We start from the raw sequence: 6575 nt of genomic DNA, 5'->3' as shown, positions 1-6575 counted from the left end.
TAATGTATTCATTAAAATATTGTTGAGAGCAATGTATTCTCTTTATAGTTTGTTAATAGAAGCAGTCCCTCAGGACTTAAGATTTTTATTATTCAGCTTGTATGTTTTGGAGCGACACAAGAAATAAGAATCATTTAGGGAGTTTTCCTTAGATCATCCTATTGATAGTCCTTACTTTCTGTTTCTTTTTAAACAAGAAAACAAGAAAAAAGAGAAATCCTGCCTATCCTATGGTATGATACTTAGTAAGTTATATTTCTGGTCCCTCTCTTCCCCTACAAATAAAGTGGCAGATGACAGTAATGATGATTTGAGATTCCATCTCCCTTGAGAAAAATCTTTCTGAAATAATATGATTATTATTATTTTTATAAATATGATGCATTTATTGCTGATTTCCATCCATCTGGTGTGACTCAGTGGTTTGTTTTTTAATTTATTTTTCATTTTTATTTATTTTTTAAAATATATTTTATTGATTTTTCACAAAGAGGAAGGGAGAGTGATAGATAGCTAGAAACATCGATGAGAGAGAATCATTGACTAGCTGCCTCCTGCACACCACCCCCTGGAGATGTGCCTGCAACCAATGTACATGCCCTTGACCGGAATCGAACCTGGGACCTTTCAGTCCGCAGACCGACGCTCTATCAACTGAGCCAAACCGGTTTCGGCTTAATTTTTTTTATATACATTTTTTTTTTTTTTTTTTTTTTTTTTTTTCAGAGAGGAAGGGAGAGATAGTAACATCAATGATGGGAGAGAGAATCATTGATTGGCTGCATCCTGCCTACTGGGAATTGAGCCCACAGTCCAAGTACATGCCCTTGACCAGAATTGAACTCTGCACTTCAGTCCACAGGTCGATGTTCTATCCACTGAGCAAAACCGGTAGGGCTGTGGCTCAGTGGTTGTACGTGAACCTATGGATCAGAGGTCATGGTTTGATTCCTGGTCAGGGTACATGCCTGGGTTGAGGATGCAATCCCCAGTGTGATGGGAGTGCAGGAGGCAGCTGATCAATAATTGTCATTGATGTTTCTATCTATCTAAAATCAATAAAAAAAATACATTTTAAAAATGCTGATTTCCAAAGTTAGATTAGAGGCCTATTGAAATGGGAATAGGCCCAATATTTTTATTTTAATGTAACTAACTTGTCACATTCCTCAATCAATTTATTGATCTGGTCCCCTTTATTGATCACTTTATCTTTGAAGGAAAGAATGCTTGGAATGAGAGAAGACAATGAGTCCTCTCCCTGCTTCACCAAGCAGAAGAGCAATACAATTCATGACCAAATTCCCCAGGGCAGTGAAGAGCATGGATGGATGGCTACTTGATGAAAGGCACATTGCTTTTTGTTTGTTTTGTTCTGTTTTAATATATTTTATTGATTTTTAATATATTTTATTGATTTTTTACAGAGAGGGATAGAGAGTTAGAAACATCGATGAGAGAGAATCATCGATCAGCTGCCTCTTGCACAACCCCCACTGGGGATGTGCCCACAACCAAGGTGCATGCCCTTGACCGGAATCGAACCCGGGACCTTTCAGTCTGCAGGCCGATGCTCTATCCACTGAGCCAAACCGGTTTCTGCTGAAAGGCACATTGTTAAGGGACACTGGCAGCATTTAGGTTTGGGGAGCAGCCAAAGGCGTCCACTTTTCCAAGCACAATCTATGGGAATAATGACCTTAAGCACCTACGGGTGGAGCCACATGGGATGAATAGTGACTCCCTACACCACTCTGGACTTTAGGTGGCCGTAGCTGAGCCAAAGCTTCTGAAATTGTGAGGATCTCCCTACCCACCCAGCTGCTAGTCACCCACTTAGTAGGTTGTAGGTTAGAAGAATGAAAGAGCAGAGAAGGTAATTCATAATTCACTAAATATTTTAAAGCACTTATATGTACCAGGATTTTGCCAAGTCTTAGGTATGACAAAAAAACCAAAATGGTCTATTCTGAAGTTGTTCACAAGCTAGTGAGAGCAAATATGGAAATAGACTACCATGAAACAGTGGAATAGTTGCTTTAATGGAGCATAGAGAGAGGGAGTATTTAACTTAACCTGGAGTGATACTTAAACTAGAGCCTTAGAAGACGAGAAGTTAGGTTAGAGCCACCATTCTAGGCAAACGGTTTAGCAGCAGGAACAGTGACAGGGAGGCATAAGTGTATCCAGTATATTTGGAAATGGTGCATCCTGGAAGAGTGATGGGGAAAGATAAGGAACAGGAGGACTGGGGCCAGATTGTAATTGTCATGTGAAGGAGGTTGGGCTTTATTCTATTTTTCATGGGGAAGCCAAAGATTTTTTTATTTTATTTTTATTTCAGACAGGAAAGGAGAGAGAGAGAGAGAGAGAGAGAGAGAGAGAGAGAGAGAGAGAGAGAGAGAGAGAGAGAGAGAGAGAGAGAGAGAGAGAGAGAAACCTCAATGATAAGAGAGAATCTGATTGGCTGCCTCTGGCATGTCCCTACTGCGGATTGAGCCCAAAACCCTGGCATGTGCCCTTGACTGCCCTTGACCAGAATAGAACCCAGGACCTTTCAGTCCGAAGGCTGATGCTCTATCCACTGAGCCATACCAGCTAGGGCAAAGCCAAAGGATTTTAGTGATGACATGGCATGATCGCTGGTATTTTTCAATGATTACTCCAGCTGCACATGACAGTAATAGAAAGATGTAGGATGAGTCGAGAGGTCTAGGCAGGAAATGATGAGGACCGAAACTAAGATCACCATAAGGATGTAGAGAAAGGATGTATTTAAGAGATATTCAAGAAGATAAATGGACACAATTTGTATATAGATGAGGCATTTTGTGTGTGTGTGTGTGTGTGTGTGTGTGTGTGTGTGTGTACATTTGAGAGAATAACGGTACGCTTTATTAATATAGGGAACTGAGAAGCAGGAATGGATTGGAGTAGGAGGTCATGAGTTCAGTTTTGTCCATGTTGAACCTGAGGTAGAAATACTCGAAAGTGTTGGAATTAAGTCAGGGGTTAAGGAAGGATTTAGCCAATAGGCCACTAAACAGCAAGTGACAGCTGCTGATGTGTTCTCTCCTCACTTGTTCTACCTTCTCCACTAGACTCTACTGCTCCGGGGCAGACAGATGGAGGGTGTGCCTGGAGTACATGGAAAGGACAATGACTGCCCCTCTACCTGGTGACTTGGGTTTTGTTTTTTTGTCTTAGTTCTCATACCCTACACCTCTGAGTAACAATCCTAACACTTAAAATATTTCAAATGCCTCTTAAAATTTTTGGGGAGAGCTCAGTAATTTCCTAGCATTTTGATTCTAAGGTAAGATCAGAAGAGTAGTAGTTCAGGAGTCACAGGCTCTACATCCTAGCAGTGTTGCTAGTTGACATGATTCCTGAGCAGATTTCTTCCCTTCTAGGGCTGTTTCCCTATCTACTTAAAAGAGGCTGACCCAGCTCAGTGGTTCTCATTTTGGGATGCCCATTAGACTAATCTGAGTTTTAATTTTTAAAAACAGCTTAATTGAGATATAATTGGCATACAATTATATCTCAATTTTTCAATGATTACTCCAGCTGCACAAGACAGTAAAAGAAAGATGTAGGATGAGTCGAGAGGTCTAGGCAGAAAATGATGAGGACCGAAACTAAGATCACCATAAGGATGTAGAGAAAGGATGTAGAGTGTATAATTTTATAAGGTTTTTTAAAAGTAGATTTTGATTGATTTCAGAGAGGAAGGGAGAGGGGGGGATAGAAACATCAACGATGAGAGAAAATCATTGATCGGCTGCCTCCTGCACGCCCGGCACTGGGGACCGGCCCAAAACCCAGGCATGTGACACCCCTCCCCCTCTCCGACCTGAATTGAACCTGGAACCCTTCAGTCTGCATCAAGATGGATTTTAAAAGATAAGATGCCCAGACAAATTCGATGGGATAGGGTCGTGGTTGGCAAACTCATTAGTCAACAGAGCCAAATATTAACAGTACAATGATTGAAATTTCTTTTGAGAGCCAAATTTTTTAAACTTAAACTATATAGGTAGGTACATTGTTATTAACTAAATTAGGGAACTCCTAAGCTGGCCTTTGCTAAAAACTCAAGGGGCCAAAGAGCCGCATGTGGCTCGTGAGCTGCAGTTTGCCCACCACTGGGATAGGGGAATGGATTCAGGCATCACTATGTCTCAGTACATCTACTTTAAGTTCCCAGGTAATTCTCCCCTGAACTAGAAGATCACCATTCAAAACTGACTTTTGAGGAGCCTGAGAGAGGAAGCAAGTTCTCTGTTTTATGACCAGGAGAATTAAACCTCTAGTCCTAGACCAAGAGCAAGTCAAAGTCGGAGGTCAGACCTGTAACACTTCACATCTCCTATTCGTGAGCTACATTTCTGCACTCCTTTAAAAGAGGGAAGCGTCCTTCTCAGGACTTGGTGTCCTTAGTGGTGTCCTTAGCAGTGGGTTTGATATCCTTCCTGAGTCAGAAAGGCAATGAAATCTGAGTGCAAAGCCAAAGCTGAGAAGCTGCATTTGTGGTTTGCCACACTTTAAAATCAAACCTTTTATATCTTTGGAAAAAGAAAAAGAAAAAAAGACAACGTAATCATTGAAAATTGCTGCAGGAAAGAGAACCTGATGTGATGGGTTGAATCGTATCTCCACCCCCAAATTCACATGTTGAAGTCCAAACCCCCAGTCCCTCAGAATGTATCCTTTTTTTATTTGTTGGTCCATCCTTACCCAAGTATATTTTTCCATTGATTTTTACAGAGGGTGGGAGGGAGGGGAAGAGAGAAAGAGAGAAACATCTATGTGAGAGAGACACATCGATTGGTTGCTTCCCACAGGCGCCTGGACCAGGCCCAGGGATCGAACCTGCTGCAATCCAGGTACGTGCCCTTGACCGAGAATGGAACTCAAGACCCTTTGGTGTGCAGGTCGATGCTCTAACCACTGAGAAACACCAGTTATAATGTCTGTTTTTTAGAAATAGGGTCATCGCAGATTAATTAGTGTAGTCATTCTGGAGTAGGTTGGGCCTCTAATCCAATTGATTAGTGTCCCTATAGAAAGTGCATATGTGAACACAGGAGAATGAATGCCACATGAAGGTGAAGGCAGAGATCCAATGAGGCAGCAGAAGCCAAGGGATGCCAAAGAGTGCCAGCAGACCACCAGATGCTAGGAAAGGGGCATGGGACAGATAGCTCCCTCAGGCTACCAGAAGGATCCAACTCTTCGGTCTCGGACTTCTGGCCTCCAGCACAGTGAGACGATCGAGTGTTGCTGCTTAAGCCGTCCAGTGTATGATATTTGGCTATGGCAGCAGCCCCAGGAAACCAATACACTTGGTAAGTTTTCTCTCTACAAATTCTTCCCTTTCTCTCTGAAGGCAACTTCAATACTGTGTTTTGTTAATTGGAACAAGAGGTGAGGCCAGGAACTATTTCAAGGTGCTATAGATTTGTTGGAAGTTCAATATAGCGCTCACACTTCTCTCTCCATCTAAGTATGGCGGAGTGGTGTCAGTGGTCATCTAAGTATGACAGTGTGGTGTCAGGACTCGGTCCTTGCACTCGGTCTTCACAGATGTTATGTTTAGTATTTCTAAGCACCTACTGCATGCATTACCTTCACTGTCTCATTTGTTTATTACAACTCTGGATGGTACATGTTCTGCAGGAGGGTAAGCTGAGACAGAGGATAAGTTACTTGCAATAGTCACACAGCTTTAAGTTTCCGAGTCTGGATTTGAGCTCAGATCTCTGACTCAAAAGCTTGGCCACTTTCCACTCAAGAGGGAGGCAGACATCTCAACGATAGATATCCTACAACAAGGTATGAGCTCTTGAAGAGGCAGACAAGAGTGGTGGTGAGGTGTCTGACTTGCCTGGAGAGCCAGCGGGGACACTGACAGCTGTTTTATACATCAGCAGGAGGGAGACAATGGGAACCCCTGTCCCTGTCCTCAAGCCACATGGGGCCTGGCCAGCTCCTCTCTGCTTCCCTCCAACCTCTGCGAACTGTTCCGTCTTAGCCTGCCTATTATTACTTCTGATCAGCAATAACTACCAGGGGTCTTCAAACTACGGCCCGCGGGCCACATGCGGCCTGCAGAGGAGTCTGATCCTGCCCGCCAGGTTTTTTGGGCAGTGAGCGCAGCCAAGGTGTTACAGTAGGAATTAGTAGTTCATATAGTCCGGCCCTCCAGCTCTCTGAGGGACCGTGATCTGGCCCCCACTTTAAAAAGTTTGAGGACCCCTGAACTATACAATCTGGACCTATGTCTAGATTGCCAGACAAAATACAGGATATCCAATGATATGCGAATTGCAGATAAATGATTTTTTTTTTTTAGTATAAATATGCCCCAATGTTGCATGAGATATACTTTTACTAAAGAATTATAGTTTGCCCTAGATGATTTGACTCACTGGATAGACCATCAGCCTTGGACTGATTGCTTCTCTCTCATCATGGATGTTTCTCTCTCTCTTCCTCTCCCTGCCTCTCTGAAATCAATAAAAAATATATATTTTAAAAAGACACATCCATGCCTTCCCTTAAAATAAATA

This window comes from Pipistrellus hanaki, assembly GCF_964339955.1.
Source record: "Pipistrellus hanaki genome assembly, chromosome: 2".
NCBI classification, from domain to species: domain Eukaryota; kingdom Metazoa; phylum Chordata; class Mammalia; order Chiroptera; family Vespertilionidae; genus Pipistrellus; species Pipistrellus hanaki.
Note: the sequence above shows the minus strand (reverse complement) of the source record.